This window comes from Heterocephalus glaber, unplaced genomic scaffold (assembly GCF_053883595.1).
Source record: "Heterocephalus glaber isolate CG9 unplaced genomic scaffold, H.glaber_assembly_v1.0 deba00001550, whole genome shotgun sequence".
Lineage (NCBI taxonomy): Eukaryota > Metazoa > Chordata > Mammalia > Rodentia > Bathyergidae > Heterocephalus > Heterocephalus glaber.
The window spans coordinates 22,119,012-22,138,444 of NW_028258343.1; the positions used below are offsets into that span (position 1 = coordinate 22,119,012).

Consider the following 19,433-nt stretch of genomic DNA (forward strand, 5'->3'; position numbering starts at 1 on the left):
ATTGCAATTAGTGGCCAGGAAAAGAAAAATTGCTTCAAAATTATAAGGGAACATGAGAAATCAATCCAGCAGGTGCTAGATGTTGCAAAGAAGAATAACATCAGACTGATTGGAGTCAATGAAGAAACAAGAGAGAGTGCAGATGACATAAAAAATCTCTTCACAGAAATAATGGCAGAAAACTTCCCAAGCAAGGGAAAAGAGCTTGACATACAGATAAGTGAGGCATATAGGACTCCAAATAGCCTTGATCAAAAAATTCTACACATAGGCATATAATTGTTAAGATTCCAGAAACACAACAGAAGAACAAAGTTCTCCAAGCAGTCAGAGAAAAGAAACAAATCACATACAAAAGGAAAACCCATCAGAATCACAGCAGACTTCTCAACACAAACCATCAAGGCTAGATGAGCTTGGAGTGACATATTCCAAGCCCTAAAAGAAAACAGCCTCCAACCCAGATTGATGTACCCTGCAAAACTATCTTTCAAAATGGATGGAGAAATAAGATACTTTCATGACAAAGAGCACCTTAGGAACTTTGTGAATACCAAACCAGCACTCCAAAGAATTTTACACAATATCCTAGGAACAGACATTGAGGATCACAACCCCAGGAAGCAAAGCAGAATGGGCCCATCTGGCATGACGAGAAATCAAATGTAAAGGGCGAGAACCCAACAAAAAGAAAAAGTCATGGCAATGACAAGTCAATATGTTTCAGTTATAACCATCAATGTTAATGGTCTCAATTCACCAATCAAAAGAAATAGACTGGAAGAATGGGTCAAGAAGCAAATCCAACAATATGCTGCATACAAGAAACACACTTAATTCAAAAGGAAACTCATAGACTGAAAGTTAAAGGGTGGAAAACAATACTCCATGCAACAGGAACCAAAAAAAAAAGGCAGGAGTATCTATCCTCTTTGCAGATCAACTGGATTTCAAACCAACACTGATTAAGAGAGATGAAGAAGGACACTACATCCTTGTAAAGGGAAGAATCCAAGAGGAAGAGATGACAATCATAAATATCTATGCACCAAACACTAGTGCACCCAACTATATAAAACAAATACTAACAAACATGAAAAGTCATACATGCAAAAATACAATTGTAATGGGGGACCTCAACACCCCACTGTCACAAATAGATAGATCAAATAGACAAAAAATAAGTAATGAAATACTAGAACTCAATGGAACTCTTGAACAAATGAACTTAACAGATGTTTACAGAGTGTTCCACCCCACAAAATCAGAATACACATTCTTCTCAGCTGCACATGGGTCATTCTCCAAAATAGACCACATACTCACACATAGAACATGTTTAAGTAAGTGCAAAGGAATTGAAGTTATCCCCTGTATATTATCAGACCATACTGCGATGAAATTGGAGATCCATAGGAAAAGAAACTGTAAAAATTTCATAAACACATGGAAATTGATCAACACACTTCTGAATAACCAATGGGTCACAGAGGAAATTAAAGAAGAAATCAGACAGTTCCTTCAATTAAATGACAATGGCAATAAAACATATTGGAATCTATGGGACACAATGAAAGCAGTCTTATGAGGGAAATTCATAGCAGTGAATATGCATATTAGGAAAGCAGATTGAGCCCAATTAAACCATTTGATGCTGCACCTCAAGCTTCTAGAAAAAGAAGAACAAGACAACCCCAAAGCTCATACAAGGGAGGAAATTATAAAGATCAGAGGAGAAATCAATGCAATGGAGACTAAGAGAATGATACAAAAAAATCAATGAAGCCAAGAGTCGGTTCTTTGAAAGAATCAACAAAATTGACAAATCCTTAGCCAAGCTTATCAGAAAAAGGAAAGGAAAGGCCCAAATCCACGCAATTAGGAATGAAAAGGGTGAAATGACAACAGACCCAGCAGAAATACAGATGATCATCAATACCTACTTCCAGAACCTATATGCCAATAAGATGGACAACACAGAAGAAATGGACAGATTCCTAGATACATATGAATTACCAAAGTTGAACAAAGAAGACTTAAAAATTCTGAACAACCCAATATCAACCAATGAAATTGAAAATGTAATTAAAAACTTATCAACTAAGAAAAGCCGGGGCCCTGATGGCTTCACTGCTGAATTCTACAAGACATTTAGAGAGGAACTACTGCCACTATTGTTTAAACTCTTCAATGAAATTGAAAGGGAAGCAATACTCCCAAATTCATTCCTGGAAGCAAGCATCACCTTGATCCCCAAAGCAGAGAAAGACCCAACCGAAAAGGAGAACTATAGGCCAATCTCACTAATGAACATAGATGCAAAAATCCTTAATAAGATAATGGCAAATAGAATGCAGAAGATCATCAAGAAGATCATACACCCTGACCAAGTGGGATTCATCCCAGGGATGCAGGGATGGTTCAATATATGAAAATCAATCAATGTAATACACTATATCAATAGAGCCAAGGACAAAAACCATATGATTATCTCCACAGACACAGAAAAAGCATTTGACAAAATCAAACATGCATTTATGATAAAAACCCTCCAAAAAATTGGAATAGATGGTCTCTACCCCAAACTGATAGAAGCCATCTATGAAAAACCAACAGCCAATATCATACTAAACGGTCAAAACCTGAAATCCTTCACACTAAAATCAGGAACAAGATAAGGATGTCCACTATCACCACTCTTGTTCAATATAGTTCTGGAAACAGTAGTCACACCAATTAGACAAGAGAAAGAAATAAACGGAATAAAGATAGGAAATGAAGAAGTCAAATTGTCATTATTTGCAGAAGACATGATACTCTATATAGAAGACCCCAAGAACTCCACCAAAAGTCTTCTAGACTTAATAACCAAATTCAGTCAAGTAGCTGGTTACAAGGTCAACACACAAAAATCAATAACTTTCCTCTACACCAAAGACAGACTCACTGAGAGAGAAATAGGGCAGATAATTCCTTTCACAATAGCATCCAAAAAACTGAAATACCTAGGAATCAACCTAACGAAAGAAATCAAAGACCTCTTCTCTGAAAACTATGGCACTCTGAAAAGAGAAATTGAAGATGATATCAGAAAATGGACAGAGATCCCCTGTTCCTGGGTAGGAAGAATCAACATAGTGAAAATGGCCATACTTCCAAAACTGCTATATAGATTTAATGCAATTCCAATTGAGATCACAGCAGCATACTTCATGGACCTTGAGAAAACAATCCAAAAATTCATTTGGAACAAGAAGAGACCCAGAATAGCAAAAGCAATTCTAGGGAACAGAGACATGCCAGGGGGAATCACAATCCCCAACCTGCAGCTCTACTACAAAGCTACTGTGATAAAACATCATGGTACTGGCAAAGAAACAGACCTGAGGACCAGTGGAACAGATTAGAAGATGCAGAAACAACTCCAGAGAAACTCGGCCACCTCATCTTTGACAAAGGAGCCAAACACCCTCACTGGAGGAAAGATAGCCTCTTTAATAAATGGTGCTGGAAAACTTGGGTTTCAACTTACCAAAGATTAAAACTAGACCTATATCTCTCGCCATGCACTAAACTAAAATCAAAATGGATTAAAGATCTAAATATTAAAATAGAAACTCTGAACCAGTTGGAACAGAGGTTAGGTAGAACCCTTGAAGACATCGGTGTAGGAAAGGATTTTATGAACAAAACCTCAGTTGCCCGTGAACTAGCACAAACAATCAACAAGTGGGATCTCTTCTTATTAAAAGGCTTCTGCACAGCAAGAGAAACCACTAGCAGTGTGAAGAGACAACCCACAATGTGGGAAAAAATCTTCACCTGCTCTTCCTCAGACAAAGGTCTACTATCTCGAATCTATAAAGAACTTAAAAAGATCAGACCTCCCAAATTTAAAGACCCAATCCGAAAATGGGCATCTGAAATGAAAAGACATTTCTCAGACAAAGAAGTAGAAATAGCAAATAAATACATGAAAAAATGTTCAACATCACTGGTCATTTGAGAGATGCAAATGAAAACAATGGTGAGATTCCTCTTCACTCCAGAAAGAATGGCTGCTATCATGAAATCAACCAATAACAAATGCTGGTGGGGCTGTGGGGAAAGAGGAACCCTGCTCCACTGCTGGTGGGAGTGTAGACTGGTGCAACCACTGTGGAAATCAGTATAGAGATACCTCAAAGAACTAGGACTGGAAGTCCCATTTGACCCCACTATTCCACTGCTGGGGATCTTCCCCAAAGAATTAAAAAGAATCATACCACAGTGATATATGTGTGCCTATGTTCATAGGAGCACAGTTTGTGATAGCTAAAACTTGGAAGCAGCCCAAATGCCCATCAACTGGAGACTGAATAAAGAAAATGTGGTTTTTTAATAAAATGGAGTACTACTCAGCCATAAAAAATGAGAAATTAGAGACATTTATAGCTAAGTGGATGCACTTTGAGGCGATACTCTTAAGTGAAATAAATAGGACACACATGTGTAAATACTGAATAGTTTCTCTGGTGTGAGAAATTGAAAGTGTAAATAAGGTCTAAAATGTATAATAGGTAATGTGAAATAGGAAGAAAAGGGGCAAAGGGTAAGGAAGTGGGAGAGCTAGGGGAAAGGATAGAAGGGAATGGGATTAGTAGGAGAAAATGGAAAAATAGGAACAAAATCTTTGTAAATAGGGAGGACTGGAGGGGTCGAAGGGAGGCCTGGGCAAAGGTGAAAAATAAGAACCAAGAGAGACTATGTAAAGGTGCAAATTTCCAATGATGAATGTCATTATATTGTATACCTAAAATGTACCAATGATTAGAATGAATAATTGATAATGCAAAATAGGAAGAAAAGGTCCAAAGGGGTAGGGGTAGTGGGAGGGGCAGGGGAAAGGAAAGAAGGGAAAGGAAAAATGCTGAGAAATAGAAAAAATGGAAATAAAGTCTTTCTAAATAGGGAAAGGTGGAGGGGGTGAAGGGAGGGCTAGGAATGGGGAAAAAATAAGAACCAAGATGCATTATGTAAAGGTACACTTCCCAATGAGGAATGTAATTGTGTTGTATACCTACAATGTACCAATAAAAGAATTTAAGAAAGTGAAAAAAAAAGGATGCAGAACAATAAAGTTTTAAATGTGGCCCTAAAATAGGTTTTACATTTGATAACAGGTTACAGTGTTCCTACTTTATGTCATAAACAAACGTAAAGGATTTGAGACAGCAGCAAAGCATAATAAGCAAGCTGTGTTTTAGAAGAAATGCGATCGAATTTGTCTTCAGAACCGATACTTTAAATACAAATTTCAACCCTGTGTTCTTCATAAAAGTTACTTTTCTGTTTCCTGGTATTTGTGTTGTGATGCAATTATACATACGTAAGAGTGTTCTGTTGTTCAAAATAGTTTTCCTCACCATTTAGAAGTACAATGGGCACAAAGCCAGTTATTTCACCTCCAGCAAGGCGAAGCCAGCCTTTCTTATCTGTATCTCCCTGTTCTAACATCGTCCTTGTGCACCAGAGGGAACCAGCCACAGTGAGGGGCCCATTCTCTTCTCACACACTCAGCACGTGGAAACACCTGCACCAGCACGAGGCTGCAGAATTAGGCTTGAAAAAAAAGTTTCCTTTTTCTAAAAAAATTAAGTTTTTGTGTTTTTTAATCTATAACATTGTATTTATCATGTGTTTTGAAGAATATATAAAATGAGCGGTGGGAAAATCTAATTACAGGTGTGTTACCTTACATGGCTGTTATTTTTGTAGTGAGAACACTTAACACTCCCTTTCTTTGCACTTCTCAAGTTAAAATACATTGTCATCGACTGTATCGCAGGACCCTGAAGTGTCTCCCTTCTGTTTAGCTGTCAGTATAGGTCTTTTGACCGGCTTTTCCTCGTCCTTTTCGAACTATCATTCTGCTCTCTACCTCTGCAAGATCAACTCTTTAGTTTGTGTGTTTGTTTTGTTCTTTTATTTTTTTTGAGACAGGGTCTCACTGTGTAATTCAGGCTGGCCTTGAATTCACTATGTAGCCCAGACTGGCCTTGAACTCTTGGCGATCCTCCTGCCTCAGCATCTTGGGTGCTGGGATCACTGGCTTGCAACGCTATGGCCAGTGAGATAAACAATTTAAGACTACAGATGAGTGCGATTGCGTGGTATTTATCTTCCTGTGTGTGGTTTATTTAACTTCATATAATGTCTTTCAGTTCCTGTATATTGTCACAAATGGTGGGATGTCATATTATATACCCCCGCATAGTATTCTATCATGTGTCAATGCCATGATCCCTTTACCCATTCGTGCACCAGAGGACACTAGAGTGATTATGTTCCCTAGCTATGTGACAGTAAACATGGTGTGCAGCTGTCTCTCCAGTACGCTGGCTCATCTCCCTCCCCCTACATATCCAGTAGTGGAATTGCAGACTATGTGGTAGCTCTGTTTCTAATATTGTGAAGAGCCTCTGTACAGCTGTCCACATGGTTTGTACAAATACATCCCCACGAATAACACCCAATGGTTCCCTTTCCTCCAAATGCCTGCCAACATCTGCTCTCTTTTGTCCTTTTGATAATAGCTATTGTTAATGGAATTAGATATCTCATTGTGGTTTTGGTTTTCATTTCCCTGATGGTTAGTCATATTGAGCATTTTTTCATATACCTGTTGGCCATTTGCATGTCTTCTCCTAAAAAGTTGCTATTCAGACTTTAAAATTAGGTTATTTCCTTACTCTTGCATCGTTTGAGTTCCTTGCATAGGTTGGAGATTAACACCTCAGGAGATGTGTAATTTGCAAATACTTTCTGCCCTTCTGTTGTCTGTTCACTTTGCTGATTATTCACTTTGCTCTGCAAAAGCTTTTTTTGTTGTTGTTTTTTAATGAAATCTCATTTGTCTATTTTTGTTCATATTTCCCATGCTTTTGAGGTCATAGCCAAAGAAAATCACTGCTCAGACCAATGTCTTGGAACATTTCTGCTACGTTTTCTTTTAATATTTCATTGTTTTGGATCTTGTGTTGGTCTGCAATTCTTTTTTTTTTTTTTTTGATACCGGGGATCAAACTCGTGACCTTGCACTTGTGAGACAGGCGCTAGAACCACTGGGCTAAATCCCCGGCCCCTGGATTAGTTTTATTTAACCTAGGTTTTAGGATTGTTTTCACTATTCCTATGAAGACTGTCACTGGTATTTTCATAGGTATTGCATTGAATTTGTAGATGGCTTTGTGTATTATGGACATTTTACTAATATTTCCGCTTCCAATCCATGATCATGAGCTACCTTTCTATTTATTTGTGTCTTCTTTTTTTTTTTGGTACCGGGGATAGAACTTGGGTCCTTGCACTTGCTGGACAGGCGGTGGAACCACTGAGCTAAATCCCTGGCCCTTATTTGTGTCTTCTTTAATTTCTTCCATCCATGTGCTGTTTTTCTCAATATAGAGACATTGCATCTCTTTGGTTAAATTCATTTCTAAATATTTTATTTTTATAGGTATTGTAAATGAGATGGCTTAATTTTTACAGAAAATTTGCCATTACTATGTGAAAATGCTACTGATTTTCATCATGTTACTGAATTCGTTTACTGGCTGTCACGGTTTTCTGGTGGAGTCTTCCAAGTTTGCTATACATGACTGATGGTCCAATGAAGAAATAGGAGAATTTAAAAATTTTAAAATGTCCTGAGGCAAACGAACACGGAGACACAAGACACAGAAACCTGTGGACTGCACGTGGCATTCTTGGCAGAAAGCTTATAGCAGCAACAGCTACTCCAAACCAGAGGAAAGAACTCACATCAAAACCTGAGCATGCCAGTCACCTTTTCTGCCACTCTGACAAGATGCCCAAGAACAGTCACCTTAGAAGGAAGAGACACGGGCTCACAGAGTCACAGACTTGGTCCCTCTCGCCTGGCCCAGGTCTCCTGGTCTGAGGTGAGGCCTGGGGGCAGACTGCTCGGCTCCTGGCATCTGGAGGCAGGGTCCCCTCTAACCATGGAGGGCGCTGTCCACGGACTCCTTCCTCCAGTGAGCCCTGCGTGCTAATGTTCCACCTCTCCCACAGCATCATCAAATAAATAACTCACAAAGTAAAGGGTAGGTTTTCTGATCTTCAAATGTCTTTGGAAGAACTACATTTACTAGGTGCTTAAGCCACCGCTTGGGAAGGTGCTGTTGGAAATTAGGTACTGTCAAGAAGTCAGGGATGACACAGAATCAGGAGGGCAGCTGCAGCATGTCTCCCTGTCACCCGAACCCAAGGGCAAATGACCTGAGAGCAGAAGGAAGGCTGTTTGATGAGGGCAAAGAGATAGATACACTATGTGCATTTGTGAAAATACCATCATAAAACCCAAGGCTCTACATGATTGATATGCATTAAGAAATCAGTGAAGTGGTGGGAGTGCAGACTGGTGCAACCACTGTGGAAATCAGTGTGGAGATCCCTCAAAGAAGTAGGCTTAGAGGTCCCATCTGACCCAGCTATTCCCCTGCTGGGTATCTTCCCCAAAGAATTAAAAGAATCATACCACAGTGATATATGTGCACCCATGTTTATAGCAGCACGGTTTGTAATAGTGAAAGCTTGGAAACAACCCAAGTGCCCATCAACTGGAGACTGGATAAAGAAGATGTGGGTTTTTTTTAATAAAATGGAGTACTACTCAGCCATAAAGAATGAGAAACTAGAGACATTTATAGCTAAATGGATGCACGTTGAGGTCATATTCTTAAGTGAAATAAATAGGACACACATGTAAATACTGAATAGTTTCTCTAGTGTGAGAAACTGAAAGTGTAAATAAAGATACATGCGGATGAAATGGCCTAATACCATATTTCTCGGATTGTGTTTCCATTGCATGTCTTATGACTGTATCAAAATTTAAATTAGGCAGAAGCTTGGCTTATATGGAGTCTGCTAGCTACCTGGAGTTTTTTTCTAGACCACTATTTGTTCAATGTTGGTTTTGGGGCTCTTTCTGAAACAAATCACATCCTCTGGTGTCTTGTTGGTGCTTGAGATGCTTTTTTAAGTTATATGGAAAAATGTTTAAGTGCTTTTCAGTTTTGTTTTGGTTGAGTTCTACTGTACTTGAATATTATTGTAGTTTTTATCCCCCTGCATTGTTCTTCTTTGAATGGTTTTAATTTTTTGTATGTGTGTGTGCTTGATAATAAAGTTATTTTAAAAGAAAAAAAATCAACGAAGATGTAACACCCTAGTCAATTGTTTTGTGTAAAAAAAATATGCTAATTGCCTGAAAGAATTATTAACACAGAAACAATCTGAGTAGTTCCATAGGTGTGGGGACAGTTCTATGGAAGAAATAGGCATACCTATATTTTTAAAGAATTAGTAAAATAGGCTGGGCATTAGCTCAGTGGTTCCGCCGCCTGCCTCGCAAGCACAAAGTCCTAAGTTCGATCCCTGATACAAAAAAATAAAAAAAGAGTTAGTAAAATAGTACCAAGTGCTATGCAAGGTAAAGTGGAAAGAGCGAAGGTAATGACCAACATACAGATTTGTGTCGCTCAGGTTCACAACCCTCTTAGGCACCATGTGGAATTCTTCACATTCCCTTAAAATGGTGAAAGCGAAAGGAATAAGCGAAATTTGAAGAGCGAAGCTTGACGTGTCTGTAAACTTTCGATGAGATGGCGGCCCGGGCGCCTGAGCCGTGGGACTAGGAAGTGCGGACGGCCTGTCCACGCCCGCTGCTTGGCTATCTGTGCTCACCTGTGGTCCGAGATACTAGACAGAAAATCCCCGAAGTAAACCGCTCGTCACTTTCCAATTGTGCACCCCTCTGGTACCATCACACGATTCAAATTGTCTCTCTTTAGCCAGGAAGGAAGGGTCACCCTGCGTCCACCGTATCCACGCTGCCCCTGCTGCCCCACGTACTTGTGTACAGACAGCCAGACACCGCCTGCCTTTCGGCACTCACGGAAGTACTGTGGAGTGAGGTTGACATGTGAAATTTTATCTCTTAGAGATACTTCTGAAAATAATATCAGAGACATTTTAAACTTACACAGGAGAAATTTAATTTCAAATGTACAAATTTTATTACGCCCCGGGACATACCAAAATTTTATATATTGTAGATTATCAAGCTTGTGATACATGTTCGTTTTCAGATGACCTTGAAAATAAAGAGATTTGCGAGCACATTGCTTATTAATAACAGCACCTGCTGTGAAAACATCATCTTTGTCACTGCCAGAGTTAACACAGTGAGGCAGATGTGAGTCTCTCAATATCATCATTGCTCGTGTTATTTTATTAGACTAAGCAATGGACTCAGGGTTTTCTCATTATGAGTTTTTTAAGATGTTTAATTTATGTTTTCAGGAGGAGCATTATTTCCTCCTTCCTGTTGTAAACTTGAGTGACATTATCTGCACTACTTAGCACTTATCATTTGATGCCTTTAACTCGGTCATTTGACACATAGCTGGACTATTTATTACGGCCTACGAACTACACTGAACCCATTTTTTGTATGACCTATGGTTATGTTTTTGTGGCTACAAATTGATGTCAGTATCTAACTCTAAATTAAATTTCAATTTCTGTCACATCAATGAAAAAATTATAATTCTATTATGATTTAAAGTGTCAATTTTAAGCTGTCAGGTTAAGTGAAAGAAATATATATTTCACATATTAGGTACTTGTGTTTTTATTTGATGTATCTAACCCTTACCCATAGAGACTGTTAGTATGACATCTGGAATCAAAGTCGTGTGGTCTAGGGCCCACCATGCACTAGCTCTGTGATTTTGACCTGGGCGGAACTTTCTAGCCTGTCAGATAGGAGCAAGAGTCCACACGTCACAGGATCTGATGCACGTGGGTGTGTCACACGGCACTTGGTAAGCAGTGGCATTTAATATACACTAGTTCTTGGTTGATAAAGGCTTTTAACATAGGATGTTAAGTTCAAAGTGGTTTAGAAATCAAGAAATCCTTCAAAAACCATGATTGATCAAATTTTAGCAAAAAAAAAAAAAAAAGGGTGACTTTTAGACATTTGAGACTTATTGTTTACTTGGGGCTTGCCTTCTTATTGTATAAGTTTAATGCGTAGAGTGTCCTCGAATGTCGGTCAGACACCACTGCTCTGAGTTGCAGAGCCCGGCGCCTGCGGAGATCTGGGTCGTGATCACGCTCAGCGCGGCGACCTGGCCCTGGCGGAGGAAGTGCGGAAGCTGCGTGCTGCTCAGGGCTCCTGCGAACACCACGGCCACCGCAGCGAGGCCACGGACACAGCTGAAGGGAGCTCACGGGAGGTGGGAGCTCATGAGAGAAGCAGGTCTTGAGCATCCCCGAGGAGAGGTGGGCTTGCGGGAGCAGAGCCAGGTAACCCGAGGACGCGGCTGCTCACCTGCGACACCGTGCTCAGCAGCCTGGGCTCACGCTGACTGAGGGCCCCACGGCTGGGCCCGACCCACGGCTGGGCCCGACCCGCTCCTTTCCCCCGCTCATCCGCCCCCGGGTGCAGCTGCAGCTCACAGCTGCTCACGCCTTTCAGCTTCTCTCTGCAAAGAAAGCGCTGCGTTTCCTCAACCCCTGCGTCTGCGGGAGCCTTTTCCTCCCGGCTGGCCTCCGCGTCCAGTGCACACAATAGATCGCCTCCTCACAGACCCGCAAGAGCTCTGAGGGTCTCGCCTGGATTTCCTGTCGGCAGCACCTCCCCTCATCCTTTCCAGCGCGTGCCTCTCCCTCAGGTCTTTCCCATCCGAACCGAGCCTCGGAGAGAGCCTGGCTTCCGGCAGGGATTGTACAAGTGCGAGCGCCGGTCCTCTGCCCTGCCAGGAACGTGAAGCTGGTCTTGCTTCACAACAGGGCTGTCCTCCAAGGATGTGGACAGAATTAATGTCACACGAGAGGGAAAGAAAAATCATTAGATGTGAGTGGGTGAAAAGGAGCAGTGCTCAAGGGTTCGAAGGCAACCAGGGTTGTTTCTCTCCTGTGAATGCTTTCTGATCCTGTCTTCAGAGTTTACGGCTAACCGAGGAATTCATTTCAGCAAGAATCAAGGAAACGAAACATCTCAGTTTAATCTTTCATTTAGCAGAGGTACAAATTAGGAGGGAGATGCTGACAGTGCTACTCCTCTCTCTCAGTTTTCTCAACTGTAAGGCCAGTGGGGTTTTTAATTACTTTTACTGGCATATTTTAGGTATACACAGTGATCACAGTCATGATATGGACTTGTACCAGTACGTGATATATCTTGATTCTTTTTCTTTTCCATTCCCCTCTTCTCCCTTCAACCCTGCTTCCCCTCCTTATTTACATTTTTTTCTTCCTTTTCTCTTTTTTTCCTTTTCCTTTCCTTCTTTTTCCCCTTCCTCCCTCCCTGGTTCTCTTCCCATTTAAATATTTTCTTCCCATATCCCAATATCTATTATACATTTTGGTCCTTATTTACACTTTTTTTTCCTCACACCAGAGAAACCATGTGATATTCAAAGTGTATCCAGTTTATTTCACTTAAGAATATGGTCTCAAGGTCCATCCGTTTAACTTTAAATGTCTGAAGCTCATCCTTCTGCATGGCAGAGTAGTACTCCATTGTATAAAAGACCCCGCATCTTCTTTATCCAGTCTCCAGTTGATGGGCTTTTGGACTGTTTCCAAGTTTTAGCTGTTACAAACTGTGCTGCTGTAAACATAGGTGTGCATATATCACTGTGGTAGGATGCTTTTAATTTTCAGGAAGATAACAAGAAGGGGAATAGCTGGGTCAAGTGCAACCTCTGTTTTAGTTTTTGGAGGGATCTCCACACTGATTTCCACAGTGGCTGCACCAGTCTGCGCTCCCATCAGCAATGGGATCCCCACACCCCCGCCAGCATTTGTTATTGATTGATTCCTTGATAGCAGCCATTCTTTCTGGAGAGAGGTGGAATCTCAGTGTTGTTTTCATTTAGGCCTGGTATTTTGAGAGGACAGTTGCTACTGTTTGTGCCAGGTCTAACTTCTAGGGTTTGTGTGTGCAGACTGATTTGGCAGTCATGAGAATTTGTCATCTAAACAACAGATTAACTTAGCTAGAGGAGTTTCTAAATCAGTAAAGCAATCATTTTGGCTTTTTATAGCTGACTTGGCTCTCCGATTAGCTGACTACAGGGGATATGTCTGTAAAGAAGTGGAAAATGGCACAGCCTCGGAGACTTGGGCTAAAAAACAATGCCCGTGTAAACTGAATGAAAATACTCAATACAGTGCACAGAAAAGATAACCGATACAGATGCATGCCGCTGCCTTGGTATTTGGTGTTTGAAACACCATTTCGAAGACATCCACGCTGAGTGTACTGTAACCAAGAGAGACTGCACAGTCAGAAGAATCAACTTTTCTCTTTCTAACAAAACTAATTTCAGTGAGTCAACCAAAGATGTAGTTCTGAGACTGGGAGGGAGGAAACCAGGGGAATTATACAGAAAATTAGAACACGGTCCCCGCATCGAAATTGTTGAACGAACGACTATGAAACATGGGCTTTGCTCTTGGCAGACACACGCTGCCCATTCAGAGATGGAATCCACGTGCTGTGGTGATGGCTTCTTCATTGTCCAACCTCCGGCTCTCCGACCCACCGGCCGTCGGTGCTCACCCCACCACCCCTCACTTCCACCAGCCTCACACTGCTCGTGTTTTGCTCCACAAGGAAGTGCCAGTGCACCTGCAGAGCCCCAGAAGCCCCTCCTAGACACACGAGGCAAGTGCCGGAAGTGGACTTAATATTCAAGAGAATCAGTTACTTAAAACTTGGCCTAAATGCGTTATTGAAATTGGAATCTGGGCAATCTGTAGTTGTAACACAGGAAACTTTCCAAACTAAAGAATCCCACTAGGGATCCCCCAGCCACACTCAGAGCTAAGTTCTTGTCCCCAGAAACCCGGTCCTTCTATAAAGCAGTGACAACCAAGCTCAGCAGGAAGCAGGCGGCTGTGAACATTTGGCCGATAGGCACTTAATGGACAAGTCATTGAATAAATGCTTACACCAACGAATTTAAGAAAAGAACACCAGGCAGAGCCTGAGGACCAGGTCTATACAAATCATACCACCTTTTGGAGATTTTATTTCTTCACATGGAAAGTAAGATTGGTAACGCTTGCCTGTCCCACAGCACTGCTATGAAAATCAGATGACAGCTGGGAAAGCAATTTAGAGCTGCGATGAAAATACAGACTAATAGGGAAAACTATAATTTTGACTATTTACAAAGGGCTAGTTGCAGCTTCGTTCAGTGGGGGCAGCAAGAAGTCCCGGTGAGGTCAGCGCGCATAAGGAGCAACCCTTGCCAGACAGAAAGAAAGCAGCTCCACCACTTGGCTTCCTGCGACCCCCGCGACCAGCTGGAGGTGGAGGTGGCCATGGCTTCTTTGCTGTTTAGTTACTGTGCCAACTCAGAGAGGGCTGCTTTCTGCATCCAGGGAAGGAAGGGACTCTGGAAGAAGTAGGTTTTGACCAAATGGTGGAATGATCCTTGGTGTTTTTATCCAAACAAACAAAAAACCCAAAGCAATTGTGAAAGCAAACCAAAGAAAATAGCTAGTCTATTATCTTTATTTTAGGTCAAGCCGTTTGGAACAAAGTCCCTGCACTTTGGCTTGGGTTTAATAGCATCACCCGCTGAGTTTACCAGAACGGGAAATGCTAAGGTTTGCATTCTAAATATCCGCAATTGCTTTTCCTTTACATGACCTGTGTTTCCTGCCCCCGCCCGTAGGTGGATGGTAAAAGGGACAGAAATGAGCCTGGTTAATAAAAGAGGTTGACGCCATTTTGACTTTTCCAAATGCTCTGGCTCTTAAGGAAACTTTTTCAGTATCTGTCACCTTAACTCACTAGGTTTTTCTGGAACAAGAACACAGTAGTGTCACCAAGCTGTCTGGAGGGGCCTCACATTTCATATCTCCTCATCTGACATGAGAAGAAATTGAACCTGAAGGCTGCCTCATTATTCCCATACTGAGTAGGATTTCCACAAAAGATCTTTTCCTTTCTACATGCCCCCACGAATTCAGCACTGAACGTATTAGAGTGTAGCTATATTTCACTTGGAGATCACCTTACTAAGCCACATGCAATTAGAGCCATACCTGACAGACCTGGGCATGTTACAGGGCTAATAATTACTTACAGGATGAATGCCTTGAATAAATAAAAAAAATTGTGAAATCCTAAAATGAATATTCTGATGTCTTTTTTTTCCCAGATCAAATTCACAGTGGAGTAAATCTAATCTTTTTTCATTGTTAAAAAGAGATTATCTTTCTCATCATAATTTTTCTTCCTGTAACTTACATTTTTGGTTTGGAAACATCTGAAATGAGAGGTTCTTTGTCATTTTTGCTTCTGTTCCTGTCTTTCTCTTCATTGATGCTCGCTGGCTGTTTTTAAATTAACCTCAAAAACCTCAAAAAAGCTTTTGTTGTGTTTATGTCTTGGACTGATTTCTTCTTTTCTAACTTTTTCTAACTTGCTACTGCTGATAAAAACAAAATCTATTGATTTTCACTATTGATATATTATTTAATTGCAACACTGAAATCTTTTTAAGTTTGAAGAGCTCATCTATAAAATTTTTTATATCTATATTTATCTATGTAAAATATATCACACCAAGAGTTGTGTTTATTTTTCTCTTTTCCATGGTGACATTGCTAAAGCTGTCACATAGTGTTGAGTGGTTAAATATTTTGTCTTACTTTAACTGAGATGTCGCAGTAGCCTAGGTATCGTTTGCTGTGTTTTAAATAAAGTCCCTTAATCTGGTTTAGGTATTTATTTTATGTTCTTACGTTGCTGGCTTGGTTTTCTTTGTTTTTTTTTTCCTTGATTTTTTAATTTCTTTTTGATTTTATTGGTATACTTTAGATAAGCATAATGATCACATTCATCATAGGGAATTTGCACCTGTACATGATGCATCTCGTTTCTTCTTTTTCCCCCTTCCCCTCCCCTCAACCCCTCTTCCCCTTCTTGCTTACAAAGCTTTGCTTCCATTTTCCTTCCTTTCCCTTCTTCTGACCCTCTGTTCTTTCTCCTCCTGCCTCCCTGGCCCTCTTCCCATTTCACAATGTCTGTTACGCATTTAGTTTTCCAATGGCTGAATGAATGCTGAATTTTAAGATGAAGATTTTCCTAATTTAATCAATGTTTTTCTTAGATCTTTCTCAATCTCTTTATTCAGAAAATATTAATAAATACAAAGCTGAAATAATTTGAAAATAATTCCTATAGGATTTTATGTCTGTACCATAAGCTACTGGGTCTATAATTCTAATTGCTTCATCAATTTGGTATTAAAGTTAAACTTCTTTTAGTAAATAAGCTAGGGGACTTTCCCTCTTTTTCGTATTCTCTGAAACAATATGCATAAGACCTTAATTACTAAAAATAATAAAATTTATCAAGTGTTTATTTTGTGCTACCACTGTTCTAATGTTAACTTTAATCCTCACAAAAACACCAGGAGGGAAATTCTGTTGTCCTCATTTTATATGTGAAAATTCAGATGGGTTAAGTAACTGAACTCAGATTAAAAATCACTTGTGGAGAGATAACAGGAAAACCTCCAAACCATTAGAAACCAATCAGCACACTTCCAAGAGATGCATGGATCAGAAGGAGGTGTTACGGGAAACCGAGAAACTCGGGAAACCAAGAAACTCACCGAGCGGGGAGCACTGTGTGGAATCTGCTCGGGCCAGAGCTAGGCCTGGAGCAAGAAATCACAGCACAAGTGCTGCACTATAAAGGAGGGATAGTCTCTAATTAACTACCGAAATCCTCCCTTGAGAAGCTGGGAGAAAATAAAAATAAACACAAATCAAACACCAGGGAGCAACTAATGAAGATGAGAGCAGAAATCAATACAAAGGAAAAAAATAACAGTCAAGGAGCAAAAATGACCTCTCTCAGAAAAAATCCGTGCAATTGACAAAGACCTGGCCGTACTGAGGGCGAAGAGAGAAGACAAACAATGCGCATCCTAAACGGAGTGGGGACGTCACCGTTTATCCTGTAAATATCAAAAGCATAGGGAAGGAATGCAGAAAACACCCCACACAAATTCAACAGCTTGGATTAAAAAGGCCAACTGCACGCCCCTAAAAATCACATTTGACTTTGTAATTTACAAATCCCCAGAAAAGAAATATCCAGTCCAAGACAGTTTCTCTGGGGATTCTACCAAACACGGAAAGATAAATTAAGATCAATTCTACAAAATCTCTTTCCAAAAGAAAAAGAAAAGGGAATAGTTTACAATTTATTTTAGAAAGCCAATATTACCTTTATACCAAACAAAAGAGTCAAACAAGAAAACCCAAAACACTACAAATCAGCAAACTGTAAATACAGATACAAAATTCTTGAGAAAATACTAGCAAATAGAATTTGACAGTACATACAAAGTATTGTTAACAGGACAAGGAAAAATTTATACTCATGTCAAGTGACAGAGAAACCATATTTAGCAAAATTTAACAGCATTATACTTGAAGGTGAAAACCTGAATGTTCCCCCTACACCTATGGAATCACGGAGAATGGAGGGATTCCTCTTCTCACCGACCTTAGGCAGCACAGTAGGGGAAGAAGGAGCCAAAAGAGCAGAGAAGGGAAAGAAAAATAAAACAAGGGCCGGGGATTTAGCTCAGTGGTTCCACTGCCTGCTCCACAAGCTCAAGGACCCGAGTTCGATCCCTGGTACCAAAAATTAAAGAGAAAAATAAAACAAAATAGTCTCTATTTAAAAATGACATTGTTTATGCAGAAAATCCAATGGATCTATTAAATATTCCTCTAATAAATATATTTGGCAAGGTCACAAGATAAACATACAAAACTGAACGGCATTTATATAAACTACAAAATTTAAAATGCATTAATAACATTTTCAATGAAATACTTAGGTGCAAATCAACAAAACATGTACAAGATGTTTATGCTGAAAACTACCAAACACTGATGAAAGAAACTGAAGATCTAAATAAAAGAGGAATGACTGTGCATGCGGTAGAAGACTAAATAATAAAGATGTCAATTATTCTTCCACTGGTATGAAGACTTAATATAATCCTTAGGAAAATCACAGCAGGACTTTTTTTTGCAGCTGTCAACAAAATTATTCTAAAATTTATATGAAAAGGCAAAAGAACTAGAATTCTTACTGTATACGTTTCCAGAGAATCATATTGAGAGAAAAAATGCCAGTTCCAAGGGTCAATAAACTGAATGATGCCGTGTATATCCCAGGTGCATTATTCCTTGCAGTGACGTAGTTGTTATGGAGAACGTGTTGGGCGTGGTTAGGAGTTAGAGCCCCTGAGAGGAGAGGGAAGGAAGGAGCTGTAGAGAGCGACATGGAGACACTTGCGGTGATGGCAGAGACTTTGTGTTGCCTCCGTCACGTTGATGTCGAGACCCTAGTTGTGACACAGTGCTGGCTTTGCAAGGCATTAAGTGGGTGAAACTGCATAAATGGCACAGCATTATCTCTCACAACTTCAAGTGAGTCTACAGTTATCTAAAATTAAAAGTTTAGTTTTAATTAAATATAGAAGACAAGTACCGATTATTCTGTCCAAGAACCCTGCTTACCTTCCAGATACAAATAATTCTTCGATATGTTTTTTACATTTTTCTGGATCATAGAGTTAAAAGGATAGTTTCCCAATTCATCTTTTTTTTTTTTTTTTGGTACCGGGGATCGAACTCGGGTCCTTGGTGCTTGCGAGGCAGGTGGCAGAACCACCCAATTCATCTTTTGAAGCTCGATTAAACTCAGTGCCAACACCTAAAGGAAATAAAAAGAAAAAATGAAAACCAGAGAATATTATCTTTCATGAATAATAGCAAGATTTAAAATATAATACTAGGAAGTAATTATTTTAATTATTTCCAAGAATGTTCCGATGACTTAACATTAAAAAATTAATTTCTGCAATTTATACCATTAATAGATCAAAGAATTATCATCATCTTGATTAACCAGAAAAAGCAATATAAAAGCTCATAGTAAAATATGAATATTCTTTATGTATATATTAAACTGTATTTCTCTGAAATAAACTACTAACATCATAGTGTATCATAAAACATTAAAACATTAGCATTAAGTATTAAAAGCTGTGTTAATGTTAAAGACAAAGCAAGATGATCATTACTATTATTTTAATATATTCCCTTGTAATGTCAATAAAAAAAATCAAATGATCTGAAATTCATTTGAAGAAAACCCAAAATATCTACTGTGAAATAAAAAAGACACATATAAAGGGAAAGATTTTTTTGTTTTCTGATGACAATTTTTAATATAGTAAGTATGCATTTTACCGTTACAGTTATCTAATTTGACCAAATATTTTCAAAGTGGAACTGAAGTATTT

At 39.6% G+C, this 19,433-nt stretch overlaps 1 long non-coding RNA gene across 5 annotated transcripts in view; it reads right to left on the reverse strand.

Annotated features, from left to right (window-relative positions):
- The window catches only part of LOC106010667 (uncharacterized), a 64,951-nt gene that overhangs the window by 22,166 nt on the left and 23,352 nt on the right, over window positions 1–19,433 (reverse strand). For 4 of the 5 annotated variants that reach the window (XR_002387957.2, XR_002387958.2, XR_002387960.2 and 1 more), the window contains 2 exons: window positions 18,646–18,841; window positions 17,300–18,571 (listed from right to left, as the gene is read on the reverse strand). This is a non-coding gene — a long non-coding RNA (uncharacterized LOC106010667). Of the gene's footprint in view, window positions 1–17,299; window positions 18,572–18,645; window positions 18,842–19,433 lie in introns of those variants that run through there. The other variant, XR_015442590.1, reaches the window with a different exon arrangement.